The 16,026-nt window shown below is 34.6% G+C and overlaps 1 protein-coding gene across 20 annotated transcripts in view; it reads right to left on the bottom strand.

Moving 5' to 3' along the window:
* Positions 1–16,026, bottom strand: part of HDAC9 (histone deacetylase 9) — a 911,202-nt gene that overhangs the window by 336,897 nt on the left and 558,279 nt on the right. The window lies entirely within an intron of this gene.

Raw genomic sequence — 16,026 nt, 5'->3', positions numbered from 1 at the left:
ATAAATAAATTTTAAAAAAATCTTTGAAAAAATAAAAAATAAAATAAAATCTTTAACAAAAGAAAAAGAAAACTCAATCCCAGTATCTTGACTCAAATGTTGGTAATTGCAGTTCATAACATGTATAAATGAAATACAATTAAAATTTTGATTTCTGCCTACAGTATCCTCCCATTTTAATGAATGAGTGAAAAAAATGCAAAACCCCTCTCAAATTTCCAAAAATGTATCAATGTCTTTGGTAAATCTTATCCATTGTCATAAAACAAATGAAGATATCAACTATTATAGTTAATGGAGGCTCTTTCTCAGACTAATTCAAGGTCCAGCAGAGGCCCTGCACCTGTAGAGTGGAAACCTCAAGATCTTCCTTATACTCAGTGTTCAAGAGGTCTAGGCCCACGATGCCAAACCCTTTGCTAAAATCTTGAGTTGTACTCACAGATGGCAATGGTCCTCGGACAGTTGATGTGAGTTTTGATCATAGTTCAGCAACTTACAAGCTAGAACATTTTGATCAAGACCTATACAGACTTTGTGCTTTATATATATTTTTACCATGGTAGCACAAATGACACTGTATTTTCTCCATTTGTTTACTTGTCCATTTCTCTAAGAGACTGTAAATTTAGAAGTCCATATGGCTACCTCATTTATCTTGCCATGCTATGGTCGTCTTCTCATTCCCTGGCTCAAGTCCCAGGCTCACGTAGCTGTTCAGTATACATATTGAACTGGCCTGAACTATTACTGATTATATATAGGCTAAACCACAATTTAAAAAAATAGATGAAGGACATTGGTCAATTTAGTCACACATTCATAAGTGTACCTGCAATAAAATATTAGGCAAATATGTAAATAAATTTGGATTATTTGCTACAAGTCAAATGAGTTCTTTACTCTTGACGCAGATGTTTTTATTTATTTATATTTTGGAAATATCTATTTGAAATTGCACATTTGCCTCCACCAGGGTTATCATTTTTTTGTAAAATAAATCAGAATTTTATAAAGGTTACATTTTCTAAAAGAAATCAGGCTGTACTATTCAATATCGACATTCAAGGTTCTTCTTTTAAGTTTCTAATGAATATTCTTCCCTTAAAAAAATCTTAAGCAGATCTTTTTATTTGAATTAACTCCTACCTCACTACTAATTTCATTTCAAACCTTAGTCATGTTGTACTTTATAACATTTTCAACAAAATTTCAATACTAAAAAAGAGAGCTTATGAGAAATTACTGTTTCAGCCTTAAGTTTTATTCTCTGTAGAGATAAGGGTGTTTCTCAATATTAAAAAAAAATGTTCATTCTTAAAAAGTTACCACCAAAGTGAATTTTATGTGAATACCACATTCCAAAAATCAATGTGTGGTGGTATATGTACGCCCTCAGAAAAATCACACTCTAAATATGTAATTAAAATAAGAATGAAAAATTAAATACATAGAGAACTAGAGAATATAACAATTAATCTCAAAATGGAAATGATGTAAGTGTAATTACACTGAAGAATGGATGGTGAAAAACATTAGAAGATAAAAAGCACAGCTTTCACTTGGCTGTTGTTTGCTTGCCCTTAAACAAAACACAAAATCTCTGCAGCACATAGTCCCTAACAAGACTTAGGTTTTGCATGGGTGATGGCAGCCATAGTAACTATGAGATCATTATAAAGGTCTGTATTGTGAATGTAAATTATGTTGTAAGAATGATGTTGGTTAAGAGAATTTACATATTTAGGTTTTAATTTTCTTTTCTTTTACCACTTAACATGTTTTAATTAAAAGATAATCAAAGGTAAGGATCTTATCTGCAAATTATATCAAAGTGAAATATGCAAACATTCTTTGGAAAATTCCTGATCTATTGGGAAATCAGAAATTTATTAGCTTTAGAACAAAGATACTTCCTTTGAGACTGACTGTCATTTATTCAGTATAGGTCCCACTGGTTGCTCCAAAGGCCAGGAAATGTCAGAGGTTAGGGGCTGTGTCTTGGCACCTAGGACAGTAGTATACACTCACTAGATGCTCGGTATGATTGACTTTAACTCCTGCAGGACATTATTAAGTCCATATGCAAATCCTCTTGAAGTCCTAAACTGTGCACGTGTCCAAAATTAATTAATCTCAAATCTGGGACCCCTAATTTTAAAATGTGGGTATTCAAATAAGTTTATCACACTGGACAAGTCACTTTGATTCACAAAAATTGCTGTTAATTCACCTGGAAATTTAGGTAGATGTTTTGTTGCAAATTAGATTCTCAAGCTGTAGAATGTATTTTTCAATGTTTCTTTTCAAATGTTCTTCATTAACTTTAAAGCTTGAAGAGTATCAGGAATGTAAGAGTGACTTAAATCTGACTAAAGAGAATTTTAAAAATTTGAACATATCAATTAAAAAAGAAAAATTAAAAATGTCTTTGACAGTGAAAGAAAGTCTAAAATATCGGGAAAAATTCTTTAAGTGACTAAATGCGTTAACCACCATCCTTTCAATGAAAACAAAACAAAACTAAAATATTCATATCCAAAATATTCAATGAAATATTTTCTTTTTCAACAGTAAATTCACTAACAGATTTAGAGATCTTTGCAAGATAAAGAAAATCACATTAAATAAACACATGAACAAAAATGGAAGATTGATTTAAAATGACAGTTTGGCAGCTAAGTTGAGGTAAAAATGATTCAATAATTGTTTTGAGTTTCTACTAACACAGTGGTAACAAACTGACTAAAAATTTCTGATGAGAAAAAGATAATATTCTCAAGCCTATATTAAACACAAAGAGCAACAGCTCTTCTTCATATACTCAGTATTTCTTTTTTACCTTCCCAAAGCCAAAATGTTATCATTTTGTATAAAAGAAAATCAAAGCCAAATGGTAAAAATGCAAAGATTTGGCTAAACAGTCAAAATTTCAGTGGTTTTATCTGCAGCATGCTGAGCAACCAAACAAAGCCAAGATATTGTCCATCTTTTTGACAGACAAAGAGCCTCAGAGGTCCAGAGTGACATGCCCGAAGGCTGGCACGTGATTGGGCTAATTAAATTAAATAGCAGGAAACAGCTTTTCCATATGCCACTGCCTGGCCACACACAAACTGTAACAGTAAATCTTTTATACTACTCAAGGAAAAATGTAACCATTAAAAAATATACAGTATCAACACACCATCCAAGAATCAGAAGTTGAATATTCACATATACTTCCCTGGCCTGGATTTTAATGCTAAATATCTAAGAACTTCCTAATTGACTTTAGGAGCCATCCAAAAGCCCATGGTAATTAAAGAAGATGAAAAAGACACACACACACACACACACACACACACACACACACACACATATATGCACATCTCCTGCCACATCCACCAAGGTTTACCAACACTTTCATTTAAGCCAATATTCTGATTGCTTTAAGGACACATTTCTACACTAAGTCAATCAAAATCTCAATACTTCTGAATCAAAGTTAAAATCTATTGTTTATTTTCTCCCACTGTTATAGTCTCCCTCCCCATTACCCTACTGTAACTTATGAGATCAATTGAAAAAAAGCATAAAGCCTTTGAAACTCTTGAGAAAACTCTTCCCCCCTTCACCCTCCAGTTCCTTACCCAATAACATTTTTCTCTAAGTTTGCCATTGCAGTTCTAGCTTTGGTTCAAGACACATCTATATTTCCATGTTTCCAGAATTTCCCTGGGTTGGAAGGTGCTACTCATTTTTATCAATCATGGGTTTCATTAGTTTTGATATCTGCTTGTCATCCTAGATAAAGAAGCACTGTGATGATAAAAGAAAAGCAAGGAAGCTGCTTCACAAGGATCCTGGATTAGAATATTGCAAGGTAATTTTAACTTAGTGACATAGAAAATTCAGAATCAGTGCAGAGCATGGCTTATCTGTTTAAACAGAAACATGGAATACATAATACAGTATACAAACTGTAAATGGCACTCAATTTTTTGGTAAAGATTACATTTATGGTAGCCAGTATGCAGATGTAATAAATATTCCATTATTTATGCCTTTCATACTTGAATTTTCATTAGACTAATTAAAGAGTTGACTGAATTGATAAACCATGAGCTAATAAAATGATAGCATAATCTTTAACTACAAAAACACACTCAATTCATGGCAATTCTGTGTTACTCAGAAATTCCTCCATGTCTGCCTTCAAAATTCATATTTGAATATGAAGATGACCAAAATCCAAGAAATTCAAAGCCTAGAAGAAAACAGTCAAGCCACATAGAACATAGAAATTGGTAGGAGCCAGTAGATGACCAGCATCTAAACTGAAACCAGGCCTAGGAGTGAGTTGAACCAGCTCCTCCCTCCCACCTCCCCTTCCCTCTCAGAAAGCTGTATTTATCTCTTCACACCTTTCATGAATCTCATGCTCCCTTCTGCATCCTCATCCTTGCCACAGGGCCCTGGCCTAAGATTAATAACTTCCTGAGGTCGTTCAGGAACATACAAGACATTCAATAGATGCCTAGAGAGCATACAAATTTGTGAGAGAAAAAAAAAAAAACAAAAAACAATACGTTGAGAGGGCAACTATAGACCTGCCCTAATGAAACTTAAAATCAAGTCTTGGAAGCTTCAAGTGATTGATATTCTTTTTTTTTTAAGATTTTATTTATTTATTCATGAGAGACACAGAGAGAGAGAGAGAGAGGCAGAGATACAGACAGAGGGAGAAGCAGGCTCCATGCAGGGAGCCCGATGCAGGACTTGATCCCAGGACTCTTGGGTCACACCCTGGGCCGAAGGTGGTGCTAAACCTCTGAGCCACCCGGGCTGCCCTTGATATTCTTTAAGAAAGACAACAAATTTAAATTGTCTGGCACCTAATGAAAAACAAGAACCATGTTCAAGAAGAAAATTAAGCAGTAGTCGCACACACAGAAATGGCAGAGACAGTAGTAGCAATAAAGGGTTTTAAAATGAATATTATAAACATGTCTAAAGATTTGAAGGGAAACATGAATACAAGGAGGATATAAATAGAAAATACATAAGAAAACTAAATGAGGGGATCCCTGGGTGGCGCAGCGGTTCGGCGTCTGCCTTTGGCCCAGGGCACGATCCTGGAGACCCGGGATCGAATCCCACGTCGGGCTCCCAGTGCATGGAGCCTGCTTCTCCCTCTGCCTGTGTCTCTGCCTCTCTCTCTCTCTCTCTCTGTGACTATCATAAATAAATAAATAAAAAAAAAAAAAGAAAACTAAATGAAGTCTCTGAAAAATACACTATTTTAAAGAATTTGTTGGATGTGAGTAAACGAAGTTTATCCACTAGAAGAAAAGATGAGTATGGCAATAGAAACTCCACAAACTGAAATACAAAGAGAAAAAATAAGAGAAAATGTAGAGACTTATAGAGAGGTGAGATGATATCAAGCCATCTACTCTAGGTGTAATTGGAGTCCCAAAAGAAAAGAAGAATGAATATTAAAAGAAACAATATCTCACACATTCCAAAAATTTAAAAAGTACAAAACCCTACAGACACATAAAGCTCAGTGAACCAAAGTAGAAGAAAGAAAAAAAGAAAGAAAGAAAGAAAGAGAGAGAATGAGAAAGAAAGAAGAAAGAAAGAAAGAAAGAAAGAAAGAAAGAAAGAAAGAAAGACCTGCTTTAAGTCAAAGCCAAATCATAATCAAGTTGCTTAAAACCAATGACAACAAGATCATCTTAAAAACAAGCAGATGAAAAACATACTACCTGATTTTAAGACTTTCTATAAAGCAATAGTAACCTAGGTCCTGTGGTATTGTTGTAAAGTTAGACATATAGATCAATGGAATAAGAGAAAGAGTTCAAAAATTTGCTCACACATATATGTTTAATTGGTTTCTAACAAAGTAATCAAAATAATTCAAAGGAACAAGAGTAATCTTTTCAAAACCTGGTTCTGAAAAATTTAAGACACCTATATAAAATAATGAACCTCAGCCTTTCTTCACAGAATACATAAAACTGTATGACTCAAAATGGCTCTTTGCTTTAATTGTAAAAAAAATAAACTAGAAAAAGAAAACACAGAAGCAAATGTTTCTTAGATAAGACATTAAAGGATTAACCAGAGAAGAAAAAATTGATAGAACGGGACACATCAAAATTAAAACATTTCTGCTCTTGAAAATAAAAAGCAAGCTATAGGTTGGTTGAAAATATTTACGACATATATACCTAGAAATGGATTGTATCTAGAATATATGCTTCTTTTTTTATTGGTTAATAAAATAATAAAAGGACAGACTCTCCAATAAAAAAAAAAAAACCTGCAACATAGTTGAATCAACAGTTTACCAAAGAACTTCTACAAATGGCCAGTAAGCACATGAAAAGATGTGTAACATCATTACACATCAAAAAAACACAAAATAAAACCACAATGAAATTCCATTACACATCCACTAGAGTGCATATCATTAAAAAAAAAATCTGATAGTACCAAGTGTTAGTAATAGGAACACTCTCATACTTTGCTGATGAGAATGTAAAATAATAATCAAAAGTAATTTGGCAGTTTCTTATAAAGTTAAACAGCTCACAACTCAACAATTCCACTTGTAGGTATCCACCCAAAAGAAATAAAGACAAATAACTACAAAGATTTGTATAGAGTATTCACAGCAGCTATATTCTTAATCACCCACACCTGAAAATTACCTTAATTTCCATCAATAGAAGAATACACAAGCACATTGTGACATATCCATTTAATGGGATGCTATTTGGCCATAAGACAAGTCCATTATTACTGATATACACATGTATGGACCTAGAAGCAATTTCTTATTGGAAAAAAATCCAGAGAGAAAATATAATGGATTCATTTCAAACAATTTATTTATATGACATTGTAGAAAAATCAAAACTAATGCACAGTGACAGGATATAGATGAATGATTGCCTGGGGCTGAGTGGAGGGTGGGGGCTTGATTAAGAAGCAGCAGGAGGGAACTCTTTGAAGTGATATAAATATTCTATATCTAGATTGTGATGTACACATTTGTCAAAATTCATCACACTGTACACATATAATGAGTGGATTTTTGTATATACTTTTCAAAAGAGTAGATTAAAAAATGAATAAGATTTAGAGAGCTAAAGCAACCAAAATAAAACCCTCATTTTAATTCATTTAACTCAACATTTTAATTCAAATTATCATGGAAAGAGAAACCCCAGGACATTAGGAATTGGATTTTTTGAATCCCTAGGAGAGCCTCTTGGGGAAAAAATTTTTTTTCATCTGCTTCTATATTTAGAAGAAAATTATATTGAGATACAACTAACCAGTATACATCTATAAAGGCATACAATATAGAGTGATACTTGAAATCTACGAAGCAAAGAATATTTTTAAAAAAGAGAATCAAGTTGAATATTTTCATGAGTTTGTCAGATGATTCAAGCAAAAAATCAAAGCATTTAAAATATGTACCAGAAAACTGAATGTCAAATTTACTTTGATTGGCAAAGTATAAATAAAGAGGGATTTGATACATTACCGTCATGACCAAAACATAGCTAAGATGCTAAAAAATAGTGTAGAGTAAGCTTAGTTTTTATCATGTTAAATGGAGGTAAAAAAGAGAGGAATGATATCTATTCAAAACAAGGGAGCAATTTACTAAGATGGAGGCATCAATGCAGGATTTCTTGTTCCCAGATGGAACAAGTTTAACATTCACCCAACTGCAGAGAGTAGAAAAAAATCCTCCCACCCAAAAAAAGATTCTCAGAGCATTTGTTAAAAAGCAAAGACAGAAAAGTTTAGTACTTTTTTTTCCCTCCTGACTCCAAGGAAGGCAGAGCCCAATGCAAATGTAACCAGAGAATCCCTTGTAGGCTTCTAGGGAAGGCCAATTTTTCTGAGTTGAGCTTCCCAATTGCCGGCTTTGGTGCTGATAATGGGGTGGGAATTAGCCCAAGAAGAGAGCTGGCCACAAACAGCTAATGAGAAGACTGTCTCCCTGGTCAATATATTTTCTTTCTTTTTTTAAGATTTTATTTACTTATTCATGAGAAACAGAGAGGCAGAGAGAGGAGAAGCAGGCTCCATGCAAGGAGACCGACATGGGACTCAATCCTGAGACCCTGAGATCACGCCCTGAACCAAAGGCAGAAGTCCAACCACTGAGCCACCCAGGCATCCCAGTATATTTTCTTAATACGTCTTTTGGATTGAAGGTCATTCCTACCTGGTGTTGTTTTAAATTTGATGAATCCTTAGTTGAAATCTGTTTAAAAAACAACAACAACAACAACAACAAACCTCTTGGGGTCCTCTTAATGGTCACTAAAGGAGGTGGAAGGAAAGGGAGCTGAGAAGGGGGATGTACTCAGTCTCGCAAAGAAGATCCCAACCTGGGAATTCCCCCACAAATCATGAAAGGGTTACAGCTGAGTAAGTTCAGAACTGCCCCCTGCAGTAACGGGGACTGTATATATATCACCTTTTTTGTGTGTGCTGGAACATGAACAAGGTGGGGAAGCACTGCTTTAGGGTTTTTTAACTTACTGATGAGAAAGTTATTCACTATCAAAAAGTTAAACTGAGTGTGAGGTTCCTACTAAGAAGAAAGTTACTAAAGTTCCAAGTTCTTAGTGATGCTACATTAATAATGGCATTAATAGCAATAGCTGATTTTTACTCTGTACCAATTTTGCTACCATCTATTATGTTATTTATATAGACTAGTCCATTTAGGCTTCCCAATACCCCAACAAAAAGATTACAGTGTTCATCACATTTAATAAATGTGTAAACTGAGGCTTGGCACAATTAAATAATTTGCTCCAGGTGGACCTGACGGTAGATGATGAAGTTGCCACTCCTGTGGTGTGACTATTGCATCAGCTTTGTAACTGCTCAGCAGTTCTGTCTAAAAGGCAGTTCTTGGGCAGCCAGGGTGGCTCAGGGGTTTAGCACCGCCTTCAGCCCAGGGCGTCATCCTGGAGACCCGGAATCGAGTCCCACGTTGGGCTTCCTGCATGGAGCCTGCTTCTCCTTTTGCCTGTGTCTCTGCCTCTCTCTGTGTCTCTCATGATTAAATGAAATCTTTAAAACAAACAACTTATCGATGTTCAGTAATACTTTTCTTTATTTAAATATGTATAAAGATGAAGTTGATTTATTAGCCTCTAAGATGAATATGCATCCTTTTTTCTTCTTTCCAAACTCTACCTCTCAAAAGCTATCTGTAGAATACATGGATATAGAAAAATTAGTACTATAAAGACCATAAAAATTATCTGATATACTGTATTTTTTAAAAGATTTATCTATTCGAGAGAGAGAGAACATGCCCGTGTATACACAAGTGTGTGTGTAAATGGGGGGAGGGGCAGAGGGAGACAATCTTTAAGGAGTCAGTATTCAGGGAGACTTCCTACAAGCCAGAAGCCTGAGGCGGGGCTGGATGGGAGGACCCAGGCAATCCCGACCTGAGCCAAAACCAAGAGTCAGAGGCTTCACTGACTGAGTCACTCAGGCACTTCGTGATATCCTGTATTTTTATCTTAAAATGTGTCCCAGGGCTCCTTGGTGGCTCAGTCCATTAAGCCTCCCACTCTTGATTTCAGCTGAGTTCGTGATCTCAGGATCATAAGAGTGAGTCCTAAGGGGAGTGGCAGGGCTCTGCTCAGCTGGGAGTCAGCTTCTCTCCTTCCCCTCCCTATCTCTCTGCCCCTCCCCACCTCTGCCCTGCCCTGCTTGCACAGGCAGCCACTATAAAAGAAATAAAATTAAAAAAAAAAAATTGAAAAAAAATGTGTCCAGTACTACATTCATATAGAATATAAATTATGACAAATCGTTTCAGTTTAGGGAATATCAAATAATAAACTCACTAAAAAAAAAATTCCATCATTAACCCCTGGCTGAAAATAAAAATTAAATAGTAACTAATATCACTAGAGCCAGTGTAAAAAATATATTACTAATGTGGACATTTGACACAATAAATAGTTCAACAGGTAAAAAATGATTCACCATTTCACACAGAAAACAAAAGTGAGCTTGAAATCATAATATGAAAGAAAATGTCCTTTAGGCATTAAGAAATCTGTAAAAGAGAAATGTAAAATAAAACCCATTCAAATGAAGTTTAATTGAGCACTTTATGGGTTCTATGTGGGGTGCTAGGAACACTATATTTCCAATGACTTCAAAAGGCAAAAAGACATGACATACAGGTAATAATGAAAGAAAAATTATACAGTAAGTTATACAGAACAAATTCCAAGTTGACTAAAGAGTTAGGATGAGTTGGAAAAATCAGAGATGGCATAAAGGAGAAAAGCAAAGTAGGTTTTTTTAAAAAGGGAGTTAAAGGTTTTCCAGATAGGGAAAAAAAGTTTGGTGAAATTCATGAAAAAAAAAAAAAAAGAAAAGAAAGAAAAGAAAAGAAAAGAAAAGAAAGAAAAGAAAAGAAAAGAAAGAAAAGAAAAGAAAAGAAAAGAAAAGAAAAGAAAAGAAAAGAAAAGAAAAGAAAAGAAAAGAAAAGAAAAGAAAAGAAAAGAAATTCATGGGCTTGGAGCCCAAGCTGGGAATTTGCTGTGCATGGTTAGGCGATTCAGTCAGACTTGGAGGGATGAGTGCTTGGTCTGAGTATAAAGGCTGAATTACGAGGGCAGAAACTCCATGACACCATTTAGATAAAACAATTAGGTAGATATTATAGGTTATTTTATAGAGAATGTGAAAACTGGGTATTTTACAGTAAGTTAACCAATTAGTAGAGAGATCACACTGATATGGAAGAAGGCTACTGCATTAATAAAAGAATGAGTGTGTTTCATTATTAATTAAGGTATTGACCAGGGAAAGCAGAGCCAAAGAGAAAGAGATATGATGGCCTGGAAAATGGAAACAGGAGTAGCAATTGCCTATAAGAAATAAAAGAGAGGAAATAATCAGAGGTGATTTCATGATAATCTGCCCAGTGTCTAAAGGGTGGTTACATCAACAGAAGTGGAAAAGCCGGATAAAACAGCACATTTTACAGATAGTGAATTAAAAACCTTTGAGACGAGAGTGGAGAAACCAGTGAATTGTCTTTGCAGCTGGTAAGTATTAATAAAACACTTGATAGACTTCAAGTTGTCCTTAAGGTGAAGAAAAAAAGAGATCATTAAACCCTTAAACCATTAAGATGTGTATATCCCTCTAACACTAACCACTAACATTTTATGTGTCTATGTTAGACTGAGAAAAGCAATAGAAATATTCTGGCATGAGCAAATATTAATTTGTTCAGGTTTGATAGCTCACCGATTTCTAAAACTATGTAGTGAAATCTGTTCAGATAATATAAAATGAGAGGAAGATGAGCTAAAGCAGCATTCTATAGAAATAGCATTTCTATAGCAAATATAATGTAAGCCATAAATGCCAAGGGATACGTATAATCTTACATTTTCTAATAGCCACATTGAGAAAGTAAAAGAAAACAGGTAATATTAACTTTAATACTGTTACACAAACTAATATGTTTAGAATATTATTTCAGGATGTAATGAAATACATTATCATCACTTAAGATATTAATATATTTTTGATACTATGGCTTTGAAATCTGTATACAATGGAATATTACTCAGCCATTGGAAATGACCAACACCCACCATTTGCTTCGACGTGGATGGAACTGGAGGGTATTATATTGAGTGAAGTAAGTCAATCGGAAAAGGACAAACACTATATGGTCTCATTCATTTGGGGAATATAAAAATTAGTGAAAGGGAATAAAGGGAAAGGAGAGAAAGTGAGTGAAAATATCAGTGAGGGTGACAAAACATGAGAGACACCTAACTCTGGGAAATGAACAAGGGGTAGTGGAAGGGGAAGTGGGTGGGGGGTTGGGATGACTGGGTGACGGGCACTGAGGGGGGCACTTGGGATGAGCACTGGGTGTTATGCTATACATTGGCAAATCGAACTCCAATTTAAAAAATTTTTTTAAAGAAATCTAGTATGCAGTATACACTGGAAGCATATCTCAACTCACGAGTCACATTTTAAATTCTCAGTTGATACACGTGGCTACCAGCTTGGACAGTACAAATACAGGGGTCTTTGCAGAAATTCTGTCAACAGAGGCACAAAGATCAAACTAAGTTGCAAACATGGGTTCAACATAAAATTTAAGTGCAAAGTAGACATGAGTAAAAATGACTAACCAGGACAGAATTCTGTCATATAAATGAAGAAAAAATAACTCTGGTTTAGTTTTTAAAGGTCACCAGAGAAAAGGCATTTCTTAAAGGAAAGACAAACTTAATGTTTGCTTCAGTTTATATTAGATACAATCAACAGCAAGATTGTAGCATTTAAGTGGTTCATTGGGAAGAAAAAGAAAAGGGACAACCTCAAAAACCAAGAAGTAACAAGAGATAGCCACAGGAATGGCAGAAAAGCAAGACCAAGATCAACTAGAAATAAGGAAAACAGAGGTGATGCATGAGAAAATGGAGCCCAACAATCATTAAGTTCCCATCTCTTTAAAAATAACTCAAATGGAAGAATATTTTTTAAAGTATATATAACTGGAAAACAGATCAAAGAACTAAAAGTAAGTGCTAAAATTAAACCTCTCAGAAGGAAACATGGGTGTAGGACTGACACATGAATCTTGAAAACATTACGCAGACATACAAAAGGCCACATAATATATGATTTCATTTATATGGAATGTCCACAATAGGCAAATTCATAGAGATACAAAATAGTTGCCAGTGGTTGCCAGGGGTTGGAGGGACGGGAGAATGAGGAGCGATTGCTTAATTGGTACAGGAATTCTTTGAGTTGATGAAGATACTCTGGAATTAGATAGTAGTGATGGTGGTACAACATCATGAATATACCAAAACCCACTGAATTATATACTTTAAAATGGGTAAAATGATAAAGTTTATGTTATACAAATTTTATCTCAATAAAAACACAAGAACAAAAAACAATGTGCAACAAATAGCTTGGAACTTCTGAAGAAAAATAACTTGCCAAGTCTTGGTGAATAAATACTCTATAAATAGGCTAAGCAATTGTGTAAATTAGAAGAGAGAAATAAAACAAAAGGACAGATATTATCACAGCAGTAACAGCAGTAAATATAGTGAGAATAACCTATAGCTGAATTAAAAGGCAGATGAAACAGAACAATATACAAGAAATAAGAGATCATCTATTTTAGAAACTATGAATGAAGAGTCCAAGGAGCTTAGGTAAAAGCTATTAAAAGGCAGGCCATGCTTCAGGAAGTGGTTTAGGGCCCCTGGACAGCTCCAGAACATTATCTCCAAACCAGACTCTTCCCAAAGGGCTTGAAAAATGTAGACTCCTGGGCTCTCAGTCAGGATAACAGAATCAGAACCTCTAGGAGATGCAGTCAGAATCTGAATTGCCAACAACTCCCTCAAGAGGATTTTTATACATCTTTCAAGTGAAAAATCACCTAGGAAGATAAGAATTTAAGACAAATGTCTCTATTTTTCCTTTTCCCGGCATTTTATACAGACTATTTTAGGTCAGAACGATTATCAAGTGCTTCCTTGATAGGTCAAAAGGGTTTGAAAGGCAAGGTCCTAACTGCTTAGAAATCAAGTTTTTGGCTTTGGTTGGGGAAGGACGGTAAGTGGCAAAGGGGAGTTGTTAGCTAGTTGAAATTTTTTCTCCTTCTCTCCCCCAAAATAGTTAACTCCAAGTGCAGGCATTCTGTTTTGCCTCATTCTAAGACTGGCTCTGTTCAGAAATAAAGAAATTCTCAAACTTTAATGATTCAAAATGGTTCATATGTGTCCAAGGATGATTCTCATGTATGCATTAGACGAAAGAAGAGCCCTAATCTACTTCATGGCAATGATTAAGAGAAAATTGATTCAAAACAATTTGGAAATAGTGATGGCGGGGGGAGGAATAGAGAGAGAGAGAGAGGGATGGGAGTAACAAACAAACTTCTGATTTAATAAACCTGGACATGTGAAAAGAATTGTTGCATAAATGTAGTGTGGTAGTAAAGAGAACAAAGATGCTGATGTCAGAGTAACTGGGTTCAAATTAAAGCTAGACTGTCACTAATTGGGCGACTTTAACTTTACTTAACTTCTTGTGCCCCAGTGCCCTTATCTGTAGGAGACAATAATATCTACCCCATAAGGTTGTTGTGAGGACTAAATGAATTGCTAGACATGTATGTTTGCAATAGTTAAAACTCAAAATCTTTTTGTAAATCAAGATGGTCCCCAAAGGTTATACTGTCTAAAGCTTACAGTTTATAAGCCTTAAGGTATTATAAAATTAGAGTAGAAAACCTTTCAAATCCTAATAGAGAAGTTCTAAAAAGTCACATTCCCAGTATCTTGTTTTATTTGCCAGAATCCTTTGATTGCTCTCCCATACTTTTAAAACCCAGATGGAGGGATTATCAATATTAAAAGGAATGGTAATCTACCTCTCAGATTCCTCCTCTTACATCTTCAAGTTCTTGATTATAATTGATTATAATTTGTAGACCTTGATTATTTATCATTGTTAATTCACAATTGTATACCCACAATTCTGTGCTTCCATTATTGAAAAAAAATCACAAAGGAAATGCCAAATAAAAAAAAATACTGTTGTTGACCTAAACATCTGTTGAGTACTAAGTTTAAAAAAAAAAAAATGGTTAGTGTCTGAATTCATTTTTAACATCCTTTAGAGAAAAAAAAAAGTATAAAGCAAAGTAAAAATTTCTTAAAAACAATCCTTTTCAGATTTATGAAAAGCAACCAGTCTCCATTTCAGCAGCCACTTTCACCAATGAGAAGGTGGATTTTTACTGCCAGACTAGGAAATCTAATGTTTATTTATTCCAAGTCCTGACAAAAATTATTTTCCTGAAGAAAAAGTTTTTAACATGAGATTGATACTTTTTATTGAAACATCCACTTTACACTTCAAAAATCAGATATACAGTATAAAACCATTATCTAATTGGTTCCTCCAACTCTTTTTTGAGGATCTGGTACCAAGTTACTCAATTTTATAAGAGTCCAAAGGCAATTCTTGGGAAATTATAACTAATGGTATTCCCACAATTCTGACCAAATTATCAGGCTTATGGCATTGTGGAATGATAATCCATTTTGTAATAGTCAATGATATTAGCTCCAGAATTCTTTTTTTTTTTTTTTTTTTTTTTTTTTTTTTTTTAAATTTTTATTTATTTATGATAGTCACACATAGAGAGAGAGAGAGAAGCAGAGACATAGGCAGAGGGAGAAGCAGGCTCCATGCACCGGGAGCCCGACGTGGGATTCGATCCCGGGTCTCCAGGATCACGCCCCGGGCCAAAGGCAGGCGCTAAACCGCTGTGCCACCCAGGGATCCCAGCTCCAGAATTCTTAATAATCTAATGCAATATTGTTGTGACTTAGGATAATTTTAATTTGTAGGATATTATTAAAGTTTAGATTATGGGAACAAAAACACAGTGACACATTATGAAGTACTGACTGATTTAAGGTTTGCGAGGAAGAGCTAGGTATGTCACGGTGCATAGATGTCTATGTTTCCTTTACCTGAGCCATGCTCCTTGTTCCTTACACTAGTATTATAATAATTGTTTCCATAAAAGGGAGGTCATTTAATTAGTTTTTTTTCTCTTTACATTTATGTACTGTTACTTTATACTTGTAGGTCAGTCTGTCACTGTAATATTTTGATATTTATTTCGATATTTATTGAGTGCTTGTTACATTGGAGGGATTATGTTAACCTTTTTAAAATGATTTTTTAAGTTGAGCAAAGTTAAGAATTAACATTTATTTATATAAGATTTTATATTTGGAAGTTGACATCAAACATGATAACATATTATGAAAAAGAGGCCACGCTGGGAAAAGGAAAAGGCAGCAAATTTTACACGTCTGCTATTTGATAATGGCTGACATAAATAGTTTAAATCATTGTTGGGTTTATTATTTTTAATGGTATGAGAAA

Source organism: Canis lupus, chromosome 14 (genome assembly GCF_011100685.1).
Source record: "Canis lupus familiaris isolate Mischka breed German Shepherd chromosome 14, alternate assembly UU_Cfam_GSD_1.0, whole genome shotgun sequence".
Classification (NCBI taxonomy): domain Eukaryota; kingdom Metazoa; phylum Chordata; class Mammalia; order Carnivora; family Canidae; genus Canis; species Canis lupus.
This window is presented reverse-complemented; position numbering and strand designations above follow the sequence as displayed.